Source organism: Elgaria multicarinata, chromosome 11 (genome assembly GCF_023053635.1).
Source record: "Elgaria multicarinata webbii isolate HBS135686 ecotype San Diego chromosome 11, rElgMul1.1.pri, whole genome shotgun sequence".
Lineage (NCBI taxonomy): Eukaryota > Metazoa > Chordata > Lepidosauria > Squamata > Anguidae > Elgaria > Elgaria multicarinata.
In genome coordinates this window covers 3,978,399-3,999,384 of record NC_086181.1, presented here as the reverse complement: position 1 = coordinate 3,999,384, position 20,986 = coordinate 3,978,399, and the positions used below count along the sequence as shown (strand labels likewise).

Genomic DNA, 20,986 nt, shown 5'->3' with positions numbered 1-20,986 from the left:
ACACTTTAAAAAAGATAATATAACTATCAAGCAACACTATATCTAGAGATATCTGAACTATGTACATTTCATTATTGAGATGTAGTCTGATAATTAGTACCACATCCTCTAATTTTACCATTTCAATACTATGGCATTTAGGAGAGTACTCAATTTGTACCCAATATTAATGCTTGTCTTTCAGCTGGCACAATACTGCCCAGGTTCGCATGTAACGACAACCCAGAATATGGGTTGTCATTGAATCACTACATGAGAACCGTGCACTATGGTTTAACTATCAGTTGTTAACCACAAACAACCCAGAAAGAGAACTCATTGTTTGTTGTTGGGTTGTGAACTCTGGGTTGCTTGTAGTTAATAACCTGTTGTTAAACTGCACGTAAAGACTGAAACTCAGAACTTTGCTAGTGCATGCTGATGATTTTGCATTCTGCAAAATGAATCGTTACTATTCCTGTGACAATAAAAATATACAATAAAATAAAAATATGTGTATGGCAGCTATACAATAACACAGTAAAACATAATATAAAATCCTTAAATTTAAACAGAATAAATTCAAAGTAAAAGCCAGAGTAAAAGCCAGCGGCAGAACAAAGATTTAAAAACACATTAACCCAATTTTTAAAACTAAAGGACCAAAAAACCTGGGAAAATAAAAAGGACTTTATCTGGCACCAGACAGAGCACAATGTAGTCACCAAGTGAGCCTCTCTGTGGAGGGCCTTCCACAACCAGCATGCACCACTGAAAAGGCCCGTTCCTTAGTAGCCACCAACTTCACATCATTTGGCTAGGGCACCCAGAGAAGGGCTTCTGAAAATGATCTTAGGGTCCAGGCAGGTATATACAAGAAGATGATCCTTCAGATAAGCTGGCCCCACATTGTTTAGGGATTTGTAGGTTAATGCCAGCATTTAAAATTGGGCTCGAAAATGGACTGAAAACCAGCACACATCATAAAGTACTGGTGGAATGTGATCTAATTGGCCCATCCCTGTTAACAATCTCACTGTCCTATTTTGGAACAGCTGAAGTTTCCAGACTGTTTTGAAAGGCAGCCCCACATATGTAACACCCTGCAGTAATTCAAACGTGAGGTTACTAGAGCATATATAACTGTAGCTAGGCTATATAATCGTACGTGGCAATACAAATCTTGCAAGTATTGAAATCAATTGCGACTCATGCAGCCCAATCCTATGCATGTTTATTTGGGTGTCCCACCAGCCATAATCCAACACAGAGGTAAATATGCTGAAGCTCATTGATTTAAAAGGCTTTAAGCTAGAGCTGCAACGTTTAGTTGATCAACATTTAGTTGATCATTCCCTTCTATATATGAGAAAACTGTAATGTGTCTTCTAAGAGGGCACCTGCAAATTTCGCTTTCTGTAAGCACTTGAACTTACAGAAAGTGAAATTTGAAGGTGCCATCTTAGAATACACATTACAGTTTTCTCATATATAGAGGGGAATGCCTCTTCTACAGTTTAGACTAGACAAGATGCCATTAGCAATTGCAAAATGGCATTTTTAACATAAAGTCCAGGTGCAAGGCCTGCTCCAGATAGGGATCCTAGTGTGAGAAGGGTGGGTGTGTAGTACAGCTATAACCCTTTCCTCTCCATGTCTATTCCCATTTGAAAACAGTTCCCATGCGCTCTAGTGGAAGCTTACACATACACAGCTAATAGCAGGTGAGAGAACTCCAATCTGGATTGGGAGTTCTAAGGGTGATTTGTTCATTCTTATTCTGGATGGGGAATGGCCATAGGTGATCTTTGGGAAAGGAGTACAGCAGGGTTGTATACTCTCACCTTATCTATTTAACTTGTATGCAGAACACATCATGTGACGTGCTGGGCTTGACGAATCCAAGGCTGGAGTTAAAATTGCAGGAAGAAACATTAACAACCTCAGATATGCAGATGATACCACTTTGATGGCTGAAAGCGAGGAGGAGCTGAGGAGCCTTATGACAAAGGTGAAAGAAGAAAGTGCAAAAGCCGGGTTGCAGTTAAACCTCAAAAAAACCAAGATTATGGCAACTAGCTTGATTGATAACTGGCAAATAGAGGGAGAAAACGTGGAGGCAGTGACAGACTTTGTATTTCTGGGCGCAAAGATTACTGCAGATGCTGAATGCAGCCAGGAAATCAGAAGACGTTTACTTCTTGGGAGGAGAGCAATGACAAATCTTGATAAAATAGTTAAGAGCAGAGACACCACACTGACAACAAAGGTCCGCATAGTTAAGGCAATGGTATTCCCCGTAGTAACCTATGGCTGCGAGAGCTGGACCATAAGGAAGGCTGAGCGAAGGAAGATAGATGCTTTTGAACTGTGGTGTTGGAGGAAAATTCTGAGAGTGCCGTGGACTGCAAGAAGATCAAACCAGTCCATACTCCAGGAAATAAAGCCAGACTGCTCACTTGAGGGAATGGTATTAAAGGCAAAACTGAAGTACTTTGGCCACATAATGAGAAGACAGGATACCCTGGAGAAGAGGCTGATGCTAGGGAAAGTGGAAGGCAAAAGGAAGAGGGGCCGACCAAGGGCAAGATGGATGGATGATATTCTGGAGGTGACAGACTTGACCTTGGGGAAGCTGGGGGTGGCGACAGCCAACAGAAAGCTCTGGCGTGGGCTGGTCCATGAAGTCACGAAGAGTCGGAAACGACTGAACGAATAAACAACAACAATGTTGTTATATATTGTATTCTTTGTATTTTATCCTTTTTTTGTAAATTGCTTCAGGATTCCTTTTGGTTGTGTGAAGAAATATATACATTTAATAAACTACGAGCAAGCCTATACATTTCTCCAAACTAAGTCCTATTGAGTTCAATGGGGATTACTCCCTAGTAAGCAGGTATAGGATTGTGTCCTAAACTAAGTAACACAACATTAAAGTCTCGGTTGATACCCCAATATTTACTTTTTAAAAGCTACACAATTCCTAATTTGGCCCTAATATGCTGCCTGTTTAAATGAAAAATTAAAGATGTTGCCTGCTGAGCTGCAGGCATGGTAAAAACGGATAATACTTTTCTGTTTTCTGAACTATTGTATTTCTCAAAGGCAAATTTATTTAGCTTTAATTGCAACTGAGTAACTGCAGAATCCTTTCTTTCATAGCTGGGGAATTGCTGACCCATGGGCCAGATCCAGACCACAGTAGTCTCCCCTGCTGGCCTGACCCTGCTCCATCCAACATGGCCATTCTGCTTAAAAAATAATAATAATCACTGGAGCCTGTGGGAGACATGTGTGCGTTCTTTCTAAATCCACTCACAGTCCCCACTGTTTTCAATGAGTCTTACTCCCAAGTAAATGTGTGTAAGATTGCAGCTTAAAACCCACATTATTATTAAACTAAGATTTCTTTAATTAGGTGACAGCCTCTCTGTAAGCACACTTAATTCTTGTGTTGTACAACTGTGCTGCAAATATACACATGCAAATCTACACAGGCGCTAGTGAGTCACATTAGGAACAACAGTGCGGCAAATAAAATTGAGGCTAATGTTCGAACTACATATTTCATTGTCTAATTCGGATCAGAACCACCACACACCACAATTGGAAAATTAAACATCTCCCTCCTGTGTTTTCTTTTTTCTTTTTTTTAAACCCCACATTGGTGGGGGGATTTTGGAAGGCAAATGGTGGGAGTTTTAATCCTCCCCTCCCAGTGCGCAGTGGAAACAATCCAAATCAGGGCCATGTACACTCACTCAGGAGTAAAAAATAAATAAAGCCTCTGCTACATTCTAAGCAATTCGCGTAATTGCTACAGACTGGGTTCAGACAACACAATAACCAATGGTGGTTTAAATAGTCGACGGTTGGTTATTTAACCCACTGTGGGTTAGTGTGTTGTGTGGTGGGAGTTTTTTTAACCAAAGGTTGTTTATTTGGCCCAAATAACCAACACTGTGCAGAATTGGCTATTTGAACTACCACTGGTTATTGTGTTGTGTGGAGGGCACCATTGGTTATTTCCTTGGACACTGTTGGTTATTTCATCAGCCACAGTTTCGCAAGGCAAGAGTAGACAAAGCAGCGGCTGCCACTCTAGTCCAGCCAACAGGACAGATTTTCGGCAGCAAAGGCTAACAGGATATTAACAGAAGAATGGGGGGGGGGGATGAGTGAGTCAACTCAGCATGGACTAATAGTCAACTCAACGCTGATGCTAATCCACACCACAGTTGATTATTATCATGTTGTGTGGGAATAATCCCTAGATAAACAACTGTCGAGTTGATTATTACCCACCGTTGACTATTGTGTTGTCCAAATACAGTCACAATGTGTAGAGTGGCTTTAATTTTCACAAACAGCAAATGAGATGGTAAACCTGAGCTTGGAGTGCTATATCACTTTAGACTTTAAGTGGAGGTTCATAAAACAGAAAGCTCTCTATATCACACTCTCTCTCACCCACCCACACACAAATACAATCCTTCACTCAGAAAACTAGTATGGCTAGAAGAAAGCTAATCTAGAACCTTCTCATGGACATCTAGTGAGGGACTGTGCATGTGTGTGTAGTAGTAGTAGTAGTAGTAGAGCATTCAATCATGCAAGCCCCCATCTGTAGCTAAAGTGGTACAGTCCAGATATAAGTTTACCACCACATCTGCTGTTTGAGAGAAGAGGCCTAAGTTCAATTCATCTTACTTCCTAGTAAGTGTGTTTTGGACTGCAGCCTTAAGTTGCTGGATTAGGCCCACTGGATCAGACCAAAAGTCCAACATCCTGTTTCCCGTAGAGGCCAACAAGATTCCTCTAGGAACATAAGCCAAGGTGCTGAACTTCAGGCCTATGGGCCAAATCCAGCCCTCCAGGGTTCCCCAGATGGTCACACCTCTCCTGAGGCTTCCCTTCTGCCTTCTGCCCCGTCCAACACTGGAATGCAGTGTCTAAGAGCTTCTCCAAAATTGAATTTGGCCCTCAGGCTGAGTTACATGAGGGCAATAGCCCTTTCCCACTGCTGTTCTCCATCAACCAGTATTCAGAGGCATGCTGTCCTGGATCCCAGAGAAAGCCTATAGACATCATGATTAGTAGCCACTGATAGTCAAAGTCATGGAAGATAAGGCTAATTTCTTTTTAAAGCCATCTAAGTGGTGGCTATCACCCCATGTTGTGGCAGTTAATTCCATAAATTAATATTTGCATTTTATATACATTTTGATAGTAATATTTTAGAGATCCCCAAGGAGGTGGCTTGTTCACTTGCAAGCCCTGTTTTTAATTGAAAAGTATTAGTAAGTATACATTTCAGCAAAACCAAGGGCTCTTGGGGCTATTCATATCCCTTACTTGCAGTCACTATAATTATGTTAGGAGAATAAAAAGTAGGCTCCTTCTTGGGGGGGGGATTTTATAAAGCTTTTAAAGTCACCCTTACTCCCTATTTAGTGAGATTATTTAATTTTATTTTAGAAGGTGGGGAGATTCCAGAATCCTGGAAACGCACGCGCTTGATAACCATTCCTAAGCCAGGCCAAGATCCCCACCTAGTGAACTCTTATCGCCCAATAGCGCTTCTTAATCAGGATGCTAAACTCTTCACATCCTTGCTTGCTCATCGTCTGAACCAGTTTATAACAGAATATGTAGATGAAGATCAAACAGGTTTTATGCCAGGTCGACACTTAGCCGATTCAGTGCGCAGGATACTTAACTTAATTCACCACAGCGAAAGTCAAAAGTCTCCTTTGGCACTGTTTTATCTTGATGTTTTCAAGGCATTTGACCGCTTGGAATGGCCTTTTATTTTCCGCTTATTTCATAAAATGGCGTTTGGTAATCAATTTCTTAAGGTATTGAAGCAATTGTACTCTCATGCTAAGGCAACAGTATGTGTTAACTCTTGGGAATCAAAAAGGTTTCAAATAACTAGAGGCACACGTCAGGGCTGCCCACTCTCCCCACTTATCTTTGCCATTGCAATAGAAGCCCTAGCAACCTCAATTCGGGCAGACGCAGCTATATCGGGGCCTAGAATAAATGGGAGACATCATTGCATCAACCTTTTTGCTGATGATATACTGCTTATGTTAACAGAATCTAAGGTTGCTCTTCCTGCTCTTCGCACACATCTGGATACCTTCAAGGAAGTTGCTGGTCTGGAGGTCAATTATGACAAATCTGATTTGCTCTGTGTTAATATCCCTTTGGCTGAACAGAAAAATATTCAACGAATTTTTAAAGTCACTTTAAGATTTGGCAGTTTAAAATACTTAGGCATTCAGTTCACTAAGGAAATCAAACAACTGCGTATACGCAATTTTGATCCTTTATGGAATGCGCTAAGAAAAGATATGACACTGTGGAAGAAACTTAAATTATCTTGGCTAGGGAGGAATGCAGCCCTGAAAATGACTTTGTTGCCTAAACTGTCTTTTTTATTTCATACCCTGCCAGTAGAGATTCCTGGAAATGAGTTCAAACGTTGGCAACAAGCTCTATCCACATTCAGTGGAGGAAGCAAACGCATCCGGGTCAATCAGGCGACACTATTCCGACCAACTAAACTAGGGGGGTTTGGTGTCCCAAATCTTAGGCTGTACCATGATGCTTTTCAATTGAGGCAACTACTCAAAATAATTAGAAATGAGACAGCAATCCCGTGGGTGTCAATTGAAAGTGCCCCCTGCATCCCTACGATCAGGGCGGTCCCATTACTTCCAACACTGAAAAAACATATTCAGACAATTAATAACCCGTTTTTGAAAGCAAATTTAAAGGTATGGGCAAAGTGGGCAAAATGGTTTGCACCATCCCCTTCCCCCCTAACCCAGATTTTAGACCACCCCCGATTCAGAGATCAATTTAAGTATAGACAATTTGCAGGTTGGGAAGAAAAAGGTTTTTTCCATATTCGTGATCTCTTTATACAAGGAAAAATCATATCAATGCAACAATTAGAGGCAAAACTGAGCCCACTCCCTTGTACCTGGCTCCAAAAAATGCAAATTGTCTCTTTTGCAAATGCTCTATATCAATTCCACAACATTCCACGCTCGCTTACTATATTTGAGAAAGCTTGCCTGACTTATTCTAGAAAGATTAAAGGGGGGGCTTCTGATATATATCACATGATGTTGGATTGTCAATTCCCAGATAAGGGAGGGTTAAAAATTATTTGGGAACATGATCTGTGCACCAGTTTCATTGAAGGTGAATGGAAAAGCTTGTGGCAATCAGCACCCTATAAAACAATATCAGCAAAAGTTAAAGAGCTCACTCTGAAAATCACTCACAGGTGGTATATCACCCCTGTTAGACTGCACCATATTAGTGGTAATATATCCCCGCTCTGTTGGCGTGGTTGCTCAGTTCCTGGCACTTATATTCATCTTTGGTGGGAATGTCAACAGGTCAAAACTTTTTGGTCAAGGGTTTTCCAAACCATTACAAACATTATTCATACTGAAGTAGAAACTGACCCAGCACTGGCTCTACTTTCTATTTTTAGGAATGCCAATAGAAACATTATTCCCAAAGCCTTGGTCACCCATTTGCTGGTTGCAGCCAGGTGGGAAATTGCCCAGTTCTGGAAAAGCGGCAGAGCTTTTGACCATCAACGCTGGTTTGATAAGATTTGGAAACTAGCTTTAAATGATAAATTGACACAGCATAGCAGGTTAGCAAAAGGGGAAACAACATCAGACACATTTTTGGGAAACTGGTTGGACTTTTTCACATTTATTAATGTGAATCCTAGCGAACCTAGACCCCCAATGACTCAGGAATCCTTTTGGTCAGAGGTTCTAACCTAACCTGCATCTTTTTCTGTACTAAGTGCTTATTGAAGGAATGAACACCCATGCTTTTTTATAGTGGTGCTGTGGGAACATTTATATTGTTGTTGAGTGTTTTCTTTTACTCTCTGTGTGTTTATTGTATTTGTCCTTACTTGAAAATCAATAAAAATAGTATTTAAAAAAAAAGTAGGCTCCTTTAAAGACTCCAAGTAATCTGGAGCCCGAATGTTCATTTGAGCACGCGCACACACACACACACACACACACTCCCCTCTTTACTCAGCTGGAATTTGTTGTTTGCCAACGTTTGGGGCCTCAGATAATTATCGCCATTTACTAAAAAGAGTTGTTGTTTTAAAAAAGACACAAAATAGGTAGAAAGTGATCAAATTTTACAACTTCAACACATGTAGTGCATTTGTAGTCCAGCTAGGCCCAATTATATAAAGGCCTTAAACCTGGATCTAATAGCAGCACCAACGGTGCAATCATGCTGTGCTCAACCCTGCAGAGTGCACAGCTTCAGACAGCCACAGGGCGGCACAGCTGCCCCTTTAATACTTCCCATCATTCTGCCTTATACACAGGCGCTAGTGAGTCACATTAGGAACTGTGCTGCAAATAAAATTGGGGAGGGGAAACAATGCAGACGCAGCAATACTTGCTGGGAAATGTAGTCGACTGTTTAAACCATGTGACTCCAAACAGAGTCAGCAGTTTGCACAACCTCTATCGCCATCACCAGGCCAAATATTATAGCTACTTATACACATACACAATAGGGGCTCCTAAAATGTCGTCCAAGCCTCACAAGTTTCCACAATGGAGGTCTCTCTATCCTATGAGTTTACAGGACAAAAAGACAGACACATGCCCAAATAGTCCTCCCACCCCACTTTTTTCATATAAAGAAAGAACTACTTTAATAATTAAAAAACCGGTCTATTCAATATCCATAAAATATTGGTAGCATGCTACAGGAATTTGTAGAATCTTACTGTAAGAACTAAAGACTTTGTCTGATTATCAATAACATAACATTCTTTTCTTATTTTTATCGTTGAAATAATGCTTTAATAAAACACTTAAACTCAGAAAAAGATGGATGGATAGATTATGCAGCATTAATAGAAAATGTTTCCAAAACAAAAACAAAAACACAATTCCTGAGAAGTAATAGAAAGGTTTAACAGTGAATAAGGGCCCAAGGCCCAGTTTCTTCATTTAAGGCAAACTCATACATGCATTTTAAAGTGCTTTTCCTATTTTAAAATGTCACCACCTGATGTAGGAGAACACTATTGCCACTTGCCTACGCCACATGGTGGTGCATACTGGCCTGCAACTAGACACAGATGCAATAATATAATACCACACCAGTATCCCTTAAGCAATGTATTTTTGCTTTTGGGGAAATGAATCAGATTTTTTTTTATTTTGCCAGTCATTTGGATTGGTTTAATTTTCTCCTTGCTGTTATGTTTTTATTGTTGCCTTGTTCTTAGCTCTCTGTTTCTCTGCATTTTTATTATTTGATTTTATTGTGTCATTTGTATTGGTTTAATTATGCTGTAAGCCACTTTGGGGGCTCTTATCACTGAAAGGCAGGATATAAGCATCTAAATAAATAAAATATGGCGCTTTACATTCTGTGTAATGAATTATCAGAGTTCTTCTTTGTATTCCCTTCTCTGTGCTAATTCTGTTCAAGAGACACATTCTCTGTCACACACAGCTTCAGTGTCACCTTTTTATTCTTGGTTTAAGGATGTTTGCATCCCTGCTCAAACCCTCCTTCTAGTCTCAGTCCCTTTCTGGCTCTCCTCTGCTATGCAGTTCTTGGAGACCCCCTTTGCCATTTTCAGCTCAACAGAGAAGGGTCTTCTCAGGACTCTGACAGGCTTTCCTCCCTCCTCTACAATGTAACCTCTGCTATCAGGGCCTTTTTAGAAAGTTAGAAAGTTATAGTTTTTCCAGTGTTGGAATGCATACCGACCCCTCCTCAAAACAAAAGCCCCACATGACAGCCCCTTTATTTTGGGCCAGAAGTCGGGCTCTGTAGCATCCCTAGTTGAAGATTACATTTTTCCCATAGAGGATGAGGGGTTGGGGAAGGGAGAGAGAGAGAGACCAAAGTCTCTCTCCCAATAGAATGAGGTGGTTGCTTCGAGTAGGTGGTTGTGGGTGCTACAAAAGTCAATATGAGTAGTAATTTATGAGTATTGCATTTCTACTCCAGGGAAATGGTATTTGTGGGTTTTTCTGTCTCAGATGGAGGGAACTCAGGCAGCAAAATGTCTTGGGTTGGCTCTGAGGAAAGAATAGTGGATTTATTGTTTGGCTAGCACTGTAGCAAACTCTGTGCGTTATTTTTGGTCTTTTCAGGTGGCTTTCTCTGCACAGTTAGTGTTGCAAGATATAGTACGGCAGGTCCACACTCTAGATCTGCACTAGTTTTATGGCTGGGAGATACACCTATGATTTTAAAAGCAACTTACACCACATAAAGCCCCATACAACTGCATTCAAAATTGCATGTCTTTCTTTTACCAATGTGAACCAACAGCAGACGGTAGATACACATCTTAAAACTGCTAGCAGTACTAGCAAAATTAAAAAAAATCTGATTCATTTCCCCAAAAGCAAAAATACATTGCTTAAGGGATACTGGTGTGTACTCCTTTCGGCACTAGGTGAAGACCTTTTTATTTTCCCGGTATTTTAGCATTTTAGATCCTAGTCTTTTAGCTCTGCTGTTTAAAATCTGTATTTTAAATCTATGCATTGCTGCCTCGTTTTATGCTGGTTGCACTTTTATATTGTGGTTTTAAACTTCCATATTTTATATTTATGCTGTACCTTATATTTTTAATTTTTGTGAACATCTCAGAGAGCTTCGGCTATTGGGCAGTATAGGAATAAACAAATAAAAAGCACACCTTAAATCAGTCTAAATCTGTTGTCCTTTAGCCTTCCTATTTTCCATGCTAGCTACAGAAAATTTAATGATGATTTGCTGAAGGTATTGAAACATTTTAAAAAGTATCAGAAAAAAGATGGATAACCATTGTTCACTGTATGAAAAGAGGCACTATGATGTAGTAAAGAGACCTGTGGGATTAGAATACACGAGGGAAATAGGTTCAAATCCAATCTGCACTTGAGTACAAACTGTACATTACACATAACTGCACTATCATTGGCCCTTTCAAAATAGGAACAGAGAAATAGACACTTCAGGTGGGAACAAAGAGGGTACTTAATACTTTCCCTGCCTATCATTTTCCCACTCCAAGTGGTGTTTGAAAGAGCCAGGAAGCTTGCCAGGTGACAGTGGCCTTAAGCAACTCACTATTTCTCTGTTTAACCTACTATATTCTTCCATCCACAACTGCAAGGACTCACTTTTTCTATTGCTCTGTCTCTCTTGTAAATCAGGAGTATGGTAGCAAACAGGTCAGAACTCTGATATGCATGGCCCACAATACCGAAAAAAAATATTTTGCAACTTTCAATTTATAGTATTCTCTACTTCTTACTGCAGCATAAAATAACCCAAACAGTCCAGCATTTGAGAAAGATTGCAGATCATTCTTTAGAATGTTCAGCATGGACTCCACGTACAATTATTCTTGACTATCCTGCTTGTGAATGAGCCAGTGCTAATTTAGCAAAACATTAGCATATAACCACGTATTGTACTGCACATTCACATTAGAAGTTAAATTATCTTGCTTCTTCTGTATTGACCCAGAAGCTTTAAAATCTGTGGCATATTTGTTTAAAGGGGAGAGCCCCCTCTCAAGACAGCAGTACTTCAAGCCAGATTGGGCCCAAGACATTTTGCTGACTGAGGAGGACCAGCAAATTTCCCCCTCTCCAGGTCAAGGTGCAGAGCACCCGAGTTATTTTGGCACTAGAGGCAGATCTGGTAAGCCTCAAGCAAAGACTTAAACATTAATGTACAAAAAAATTGCTATATGCAAGTACAGCCTTCCGCATTAGAAACCATTTCCAAACATTGACCTTATTTTCACAACCAGTTGTTATTTATTAATTCACTTGCTTGTGGACCAAGTCAAATCCATTTGAAATTAATTTCATCTCACCTAATACTGTACTTTCATATTTTAGTTTTCACAGTCAACCACCTCTGCTATTTGTACTTCACTTGGTACACTTTTCCCCACTAATAATCCAGTGCTTGTATTTTAAAACATATGAACATTTGATCTGATTTTGTAATATTTCTTTAGATTGAAAAACCCACATTCCAGAGCTTGGGATTTCAAGCTATAGGATCTATCTGAACTGTCAGATCTGTCAATCAATGTCAGTTATATTATGAAGACAGACTGAAACAACTGGGCATGTTTAGCCTGGAGAAGAGAAGATTGAGGGGAGACATGATAGCACTCTTCAAATACTTAAAAGGTTGTCACACAGAGGAGGGCCAGGATCTCTTCTCAATCATCCCAGAGTGCAGAACACAGAATAACGGGCTGAAGTTACAGGAAGCTAGATTCCAGCTGGACATCAGGAAAAACTTCCTGACTGTTAGAGCAGTACAACAATGGAACCAGCTACCTAGGGAAACTGTGGGCTCTCCCACACTAGAGGCCTTCAAGAGGCAGCTGGACAACCATCTGGCAGGGATGCTTTAGGGTGGATTCCTGCATTGAGCAGGGGGTTGGATTCGATGGCTTTATAGGCCCCTTCCAACTCTACTATTCTATGATCTGGTGAAAGACTAGAAAAGCATTTTGTGGGAGCACAATGTAATACAGCAATTCTGTTGTAAGCTGGGAATTTAGAAAATTAGAATTTTATACCATCACCACATTCCATGTGGTGCAATCAAAAGTTCATTGTTGCTTTTTAAAACGTGGAACTTTGCATTTAACATGACTGAAAACAATGTAAAATTTGCCACAGAAACCATCTTCTAATGCAAAGCTATGGAAAGCTATGGAGAGGCGCACTTGATCAGAGGCATTTATAAAAAGAAGAACGGTTTCCTCACAATATATACATGGACACAGGCAACACCATCTGTAATACATAACATGAGTTATCAGACCAATGATTTTTTAATTTGGTGATCTATTTCTGAAAGGATTCAATCCAGCTCAATTAAAAGCAACAGTTTTCAACAGTAACTTCAGTAAGATGTGGATTGCAACCCAAAGTGATCCAGCCACCTAAACACAGTTAGAAGACATTTTCCATATGGCAACCAACATCTGGAACAAATAAGTTGTATTATATTTTTCTGTTGTACTTCTGATTGAAAAAGTCACTACCAAGAGATTGTACATTGGTTCTTCTCTAGCAGGAGACACTACTGCAAATACATTCATATCACACCTACACAGTTGAATCCCAACATATTTGGAGGCCAAGTTATAATTCAAATGATCTCTTTAATAAAAAAACAATTTACTACTGGAAAGTTGAAGGAAGTTTTTAAAAATAACTTACGTTGCAGTATACTGTGGCAAAATCCATTGTATCCAGAACAATTCAGAAGCAATTTGGGAGCTTCTAAAGAGGACTTTCTGTTCTAGCCAAATCAGTAGCTCTGCAGATCTCTCCAGCTTAGGGAAGGAAGAAATCTTGCCTCTGCAACAGAAGACTTTAAATTAGTGGAAATAAGTGGAATTCATAAAGCATATACATCAAGACTCTACCTGCCAAACTGAGGAGGGAAAAGAGGGCAAAATTGGTAAAAGGTTGGCAGCAATGGATACATACACTATACTGGAAAAATGTTATGGAGTCCCCACACAAGTTCATTAATTACCCATCCCCCACCTCCCCTTGCCTTCCCAACCCCTCTTCTCCTTACTACCCTGCCAGCCAGCCACTGCTATTGTCCTATCCAGGAACCTATCCCAGCTGTTCAAAACCAAACTGGTAACATGGTCTTCCACCCAAACTCCTTCAGTTGTTCCTAACCCTGGAACACAACACAATTCTATGACAGTTGTGCATGCAGGTCTCCCCCTTCTTCCTTTTGCATCAAGACTTGAAGCAGTAATGTAGGATGCAACTGCAACTTGCCACTGGTCTGCTCTTTACTGGGATAATTTGTACTTGCTACGAGAGTGGGAAATTGGATATCTGATCTCATTCACACTCACGGCTTGGTTTAAAATACTGCTACAATGTGATGGAGTCCTAAGGAGAATGAGCTGTTCTGAAGCATATAAATGTTATTTCTGAATATTTAATTATTTTTCATCAATTAAGGAAAAAGCCAAAACACAGAAGCACTACTCTGGAAAACCATGAAAGAAGCATGAGGAAGCATCTGTGCTGCTGCATTCTCCCCCCTACAATGTCTAGCCCATAAGCCTGGAGATCATTATGGAGCAAGACACAAAGGTTATATACACATTACCCTCTGTTGGACACAATCCCAACACAACAAGCTTATGTACACACTATACACCAAATCTGTGTAGAGAAAGCTATTATCGCACACAGGTTCTGTTGGCTCAGAAGGAGATGGGGTTGGAATCTACTATTTAAGAAGGCTTATTGGAATTAAATGGAAGGTTAATATACAATTTAATTTAAATAATTTATCCACTATGGTAAGTTGTAGAATTCAGGACACTTCCAAGCATTTGCCACTTGATGACAGTGCCAGTACTGGATCCATATTTTCCTAGTCCCATGAAATCCAGCTCAGCTTACTCCTGTTCCCAATTCTGCTCAGTGATCCTACCACCCCTCAACGTGTTTATTAGAGCTGCAAGCTTTAATAAAATTAGTGCCATCAATCAAATGAAGATTTAATTCCCAGTTAATTTTTCCTCCATTGATATGGCCAACAAGTAAAAGCTAATATATTTTTTGAAGGGTTTACCACCCACAGACTGCACAGACACCACAGCTGCTTCTTCTCTGTGGCAAAGTTAGAACATAGTTTGCCTTTCAGAGCAAAACTATTTAGAGTGTAACCCTATGCATGTTTAGACAGAAAAAAGTCCTACAATTCCCAGCCAGCCAGCCATGCTGAGGGATGTAGGACTTTTTTCTGTCTAAATATGCATAGGATTGTACCCTTAATTTCTTCAAACAGTGAGAACCACATGCAACTGAGACAATTTCCAGAAGGCTAACCATGCCCTCTGACTTTTATACTGTTAGTTTTACTCTACCCTGTGCCTGTTTGGTGTATTCTCTTCCCCTTCTTATTGTTTTATTATGATTTTATTAGAATGTAAGCCTATGCGGCAGGGTTTTGCTATTTTATTGTTTTACTCTGTACAGCACCATGTACACTGATGGTGCTAAATAAATAAATAAATAATAATAATGTTAGTCTACTGCCCCTGACAGTCACACTGCTCAGCTGAAATCAATGCCAATGTCTTTTAAACCTGCATCTTCTACAAAACTGATGGGTCTTTCTCTGCTGTTTTAAGCAGGCATTTCTGCTCTAATATATAAATTAAATCATAAATATTTATATTCCTTTTTCCCAATTATAATGTAATAAAAAGTGAATGTGAGGGGTTACCTTTCTTTCCGGCAAGTTCTAGTAGCTTTCATTTGAGAAAATCTCATACTTAAATATTGTCCTTTTTCAGTAGTATTGCAGTATTTAAATACAGTTAAAAGCAATTATCAATTGTCTAGCTAATAGAAGGTTACAAAATATTTAATGTTCTGACACCCCTAAGGTTTATATCCCATGTAGTCCCTGTAATAATTTCCATTGACACAACCCCCCACTCTCAAACACTCATATATTTTTATGAAGAAGAAAGTACACAATGTAAGTTTTTAATAGACCAGCATCAATCCTCATTACCAGCACTTCACAGAGCAAGATCTCTAATCCTTATGTTAGCACAATCACAGGTTAGGAGGAAGCTATACCGTATACCTGTATAGGCTTTTCCTGAGACACTGGTATAGCTTCCTCCTAACTTGTTTAAGTGTAAAATTTTATTGGGGTTAGAAATACATTCTGGAACAAAACCCCACTTCCAGCTCCTTTACCCAATGTAAGTTTGTCTTCACCCTAGTTGCTGTTAATTTTTCCGTGCTCATATGCTCAAAATGTATGTGTGTATACACGGTCATTTTGTTCCATTAAAAAAAAGAGAAAGAGAACCCCCAAAATCTTTGCATGCAAAGGGAAAGCCTCAAGAAAAGGTCCCCTTAAAAAGCTATTGGCTTCTCCTTGATTGTTACAAAGTTTCTGTCCGCCAGAAGTAGACCTTTGGTTAAGGGAGGAACATGGGGACAATCCTCCCTTGACCGCCACCAATAACTGTGTGTAGGGGGTGATTATCCTTGCTTGTAGAAATTAGTTCTGTTAAGTTGTACACATTTACCTTAAATTAAGTCCAACTGAACTCAGTGGAACTTATTTCTGAGTAGAAATGCATCAAATTGCACTGTCAGATAATTAGTCCGAGTTTTAACTAGCATTTATCATATAGAACTGCAAGGCGACACTTAAAAATGGTTAGTTCCCTTATTTTTAAGCTTAATGTATTTTTATGACATTTTTATTTTTGTGGTGTTATTCCAGAACACTAACGTATGAACAACAGGTGCTCACCTTAACCAAAAGTTAAACAATGAGTGGCTACAAAGTTAAGGAAATCATGAAACAATAAATTTATAGCAAAGGAATCTTTTATAAAAAGAACAAAAAAGAATAAAATGTGGAACACTAAGCTTTCTTTTTGTAAGCACACACACAAAAATAACGAGCATGCAAACAACGGTAATGCAATAATAAATCTGCTTCACAATATCTGTGAGTGAAGGCCAAATGCGTTTCGACTTGCCACCTTCTTCAGTGGCCAGATAACTAAAATAAATAAAGATAACATACACAAGACAATAATAATAGTAAGTGTCTCGGAGGTAGCCACAGGATTGATAATTTTAGCAGTTTTGAAAGTACATACAGTCAAGGAAACATACCATAGCTTGTTAAAGACTTCAGTTCAGGTAAATTTTTTCAAAAAAGAAAATATATGTGGGCTGACTCAGTTGATCCCAAATTCAGGGAATATATAGTATGTTCCCTTGACTGTATGTACTTTCAAAACTGCTAAAATTATCAATCCTGTGGCTACCTCTGAGACACTTACTATTGTCTTGTGTATGTTATCTTTATTTATTTTAGTTATCTGGCCACTGAAGAAGATGGCAAGTCAAAACGTATTTGGCCTTCACTCACAGATATTGTGGAGCAGATTTATTATTGCATTACTGTTGTTTGTATGCTTGTTATTTTTGTGTATGTGCTTACAAAAAGTGTTCCACATTTTATTCTTTTGTGTGTGTTTTTATAAAAGATTGCTTTTGCTATAAATTTATTGTTTCATTATTTCCTTAACTTTGTAGCCACTCGTTATTCCAGAACACCACAACCTAAAAAGAACATCAGTAATTGATCACTTATTTCTACTTCCGTAATGTTCTGTGAAAATTTCTCTCTGGTCTGCGATCACTTGGTTCCATATGGCAACTATACACAAACCTTGCTTCTGAAAGCCACAAATACAACCTTGATTCTTTACATCATCGTCATTATCATCATCATCATGACCATTTCTAAAAGAAAGGGGCCAGACCTATCCCTAATCCTCAGATTTATATGGGGAAGTCTGCCCTTTCTCCATGGTGAGGGAAATTTAGGCTGCAATCCTATACCCACTTACCTGGTGTCAGGCCCCATTGAACTCAATGGGAATGACTTCTGAGGAGACATGTTTAGATTCCACAGTTAGTTTGCAAATACTTACAATAACATTCCACATTTTCCAGGGCTGAACCCCAGCAGCACAGGGGGGAACTGTGGGGGGAGAGCCTTGGCTCAAACTAAGCCTGGCCCAGTTCTCAAGGAAAGAGTGACTGCAGCAGGCATTGCCACGGTAAGGACCCCTGGTCTTCTAGAGATCCCCTGACCCACACCGGTGGTCTGGTGGGCAGCAGTTCCCACGATCTGGCCTGCTTGACCATCCATCATCATCAGTTGCCAATACGTTGTGAGTGGGCTGATCTTATTGTTTTGCTGTTTGTATTTAAAGAGGTAAAACTTCCAATGCTCCTTCCCCTTGCGATATTCCACAACCCAGATTCACTTTGGGGGTATTTGGGAGGCGGGCAGGGGGCTATGCCATAATAACCGTGCCCAGCTCGACCTCTCCTTCCCCCCCACCCCCACCCCCTCGTCCCTGGCCTGTCCAGGCGGTCTCTCTTGGAGCAGTTGCGAGGGCCAGGCGAGGCGAGGCTGCGCACTCCCTCTCTCCCCATTTTCTTTCTGCCCGCTCAAAGTTGCAGGAACGGGGCTTCCAGTCACTTGGCCTGTGGTCCATTGCAGGAATGGAGTGTGCACGTCGGTGCGTGGATGTGATAAGAGGCGGCGGGGGGGGGGGGGGGTCGCCTTCTCTCCCAGAGACATTCCGCCTCCTCCTGCACCCGGTAGCATGCATCTGCAACGTCACGCCCCCCACCCCTTTCCCTCCCACCCCGGCCCCTTCACCCACCTCCCCCCATTCACCCCTTTATGCACCCCGTCCGGGTTTTTCGGTCCTTTCTATTTGCATCAGCTTTGAAAGCTGCTCCCATACCCCCAGCACCTACCTGCACAGCTCAACCAGCCTTGAAGTGGGGGGGTGGGAAGTCTTCCGCCCTCCTCCCCTCTCATTGGCTATGGGGAGGACATGGGCAGGCATGGTTGGAGGAGGGGGTGTCAGTCAGTGGCGAGGGGTGGGGCCGGAGGACGGGGTTGATGCTGAAACCTCTGGTTTATCCCTCCCTTTGCTTGTGTTTCTCGGAGATGTTTGGGGTGTGTGTGCAATTGTGGGGACACCTAGGCAGGGTCCGTTTCTCCGCCCATGGCTCTCAGTAACATCTGCCCCGAACTCTCCCACTTGGACACAGCTTGGGAGCGTATTAAATGCAACAGTCAACAGAAAAGCATTCCAATAGGCTAAGCCCGTGCAACTACTCTGTCAAATAGAGAAAGGGTGGAAAAATGCCTCCTGGCAGGCAAGGGGGAAAGGAGTGGAGGCAGGAAAGAGGACGGCGCGGGGGCTCCGTGGCAGCATCAAAATGCTCCTAAGGCGGTCATGAGGGTTTCATGGTTTTGCTTCACCCGGCTAAAGGCCTCCCAGAAACAACAACTCCACAGGGAAAAAATGTTGCACAGTCCATCACTACGCCCAAGCAGGGCCCAGAGTGAAGAAAGGAGGGTGGGAACCAAAATGGGAGCTGGGTGTGTTTGGCAACTAAAGGTGGAGATTCTCACAACTTTGGGGACGGGCTGGGATGAAAAGAGATGGTGGTGGTGGTGGTGTCTTGCTCTTCTCACTGATAAGGATCCTGCTTTTTATTTTTGTTAGGCCTGCCTTACTGTATTTCAAAAAGAAAGAAGTCTTAAGAATGTGATGGAAATTCCTTTTTGATTTGGGTGTGTGTGTTTTAACCAGCTAGTCAGTAGTTTAAACAATGATTGCTAGGCAATCTACAAAACAACCAGGAAATGTAGAGGCAAAGCTTCTGTGTGTGTGTCCCCAAGGTAAAAACAACCGCACACATTTGAGCAATGCTGTTTGATGTTCCTTTTATGTACAGAAAAACTAATGTATTAAGTGGCCAAAGACATAATTTTTTTAAAAAAAGTTATAGTGTATTATTTAGGGTGACCATATGAAAAGGAGGACAGTGCTCCTGTATCTTTAAGAGTTGTATTGAAAAGGAAATTTCAGCAGGTGTCATTTGTATATATAAAGAACCTGGTGAAATTTCCTCTTCATCACAACAGTTAAAGCTGCAGGTGCCCTGCCCTCTTTAAAATCTGGTCACTCTAATATAGCTCCTGCACCTTTAACTGTTGTGATGAAGAGAGAATTTCACCAGGTTCCCCATATTTACAAATGACACCTGCTGAAATTTCCTTTTCAGTACAACTCTTAAAGATACAGGAGCCCTGTCCTCCTTTTCATATGGTCACCGTAGTATTATTTCACCTGTGGTATGGCTCTAATTCAAAAGTAGCACAGACACATTGTAAAACCTGGGACGGATCAGAAGAGCGGAGTGGCCCCTTTATATTAAAAAAAAATGCTAAAGATAGTGGCATGTGTTAGAAACACTTGAGAACATTATTTTAGGACTGTTCTGTTCCATCTGTTTCACTATCCCAGTAGACTGCTTAGTGCCCAAAGCCAGGGCTCAGGGTCCTACATAGGCCTCTATTTCTTGCATAAGGCAAATAATTCCGCTTTCCCTATAGCTGGATGCTAATTGATACGAGTGAGCACCTTACAAAATATAGCAAGTTCACGCATGGAAAACTGATTCAACATACAGTTTGCGTTCAGTAAACTGGGATTTTTCTTATTATTAAGAGCAAGGGTGTCGAACCTCAGGCCTATAGGCCAAATCCAGTCCACCTTGGCTTCCCCAGTTGTCCACATACCCTTCCCCTGGTTCCCACCTCCTTTTCCCCAACTACCACTCATTGGTGATTTCCTGGTCTTTGGGTGCCGCCCGCGCCTCTTATTTATTTATTTATTTATTACATTTCTGTACCGCCCAATAGCCGGAGCTCTCTGGGCGGTTCACAACCCTCTGTTCTAAAAAGAGAGAAATGTCGCTCCTAAGGCTTAGTCCACAGCTAGACCTAAGGTTTATCCTGGGGTCATCCAGGGTTCTCCCCTACCTGAGCACTGGATCCCCTGTGTGTCACCTAGATGAACAGGTTTGACCAATGGTTTGACCAATGTGGTGATGTTCAACTAACAACTGTATCTGTGGAAGAGCAAGATGCACTTGTTGACGAGACTTGTGATGGTTCATTGAAATCATTTTTCAAAGAAAATAGATTGTACCAATTCTGGGTTAAGGTTTTTCCTGATTATAAGAAGTTAGGTGAAAAAGCTTTGAAACATTTAGTTCCCTTTTGTTCCACATATCTTTGTGAACAAACATTTTCGACAAACAAATGAACAAACATTTAGTTATATGAAGAACAAGTATAGAAATCAGCTCAATGTTGATCCAGATTTGAGATTAAAAGTTGGAAATATTGAACCGGATGTGGAAGGGATTCTTTGGGACAAAAAGAGGCATGATTTCTCATCACATTTAGGTTTAGTAGCTGCTAGACATATCATAATTTGTTCAATTGTAAACTAGACGTTAGTAAAATTAAA

General features: G+C 40.7%; 1 protein-coding gene across 1 annotated transcript in view; it reads right to left on the bottom strand.

Annotated features, from left to right (window-relative positions):
• Positions 1–18,393, bottom strand: part of KANSL1 (KAT8 regulatory NSL complex subunit 1) — a 179,688-nt gene extending 161,295 nt beyond the window's left edge. The window contains exons 1-2 of the mRNA XM_063138704.1: positions 18,328–18,393; positions 13,269–13,409 (exon numbers count right to left, since the gene is read on the bottom strand). The gene's annotated coding sequence lies outside the window, so the exon portion shown is untranslated. The remainder of the gene's footprint in view (positions 1–13,268; positions 13,410–18,327) is intronic.
• Between the last annotated feature and the right edge of the window lie 2,593 nt (positions 18,394–20,986).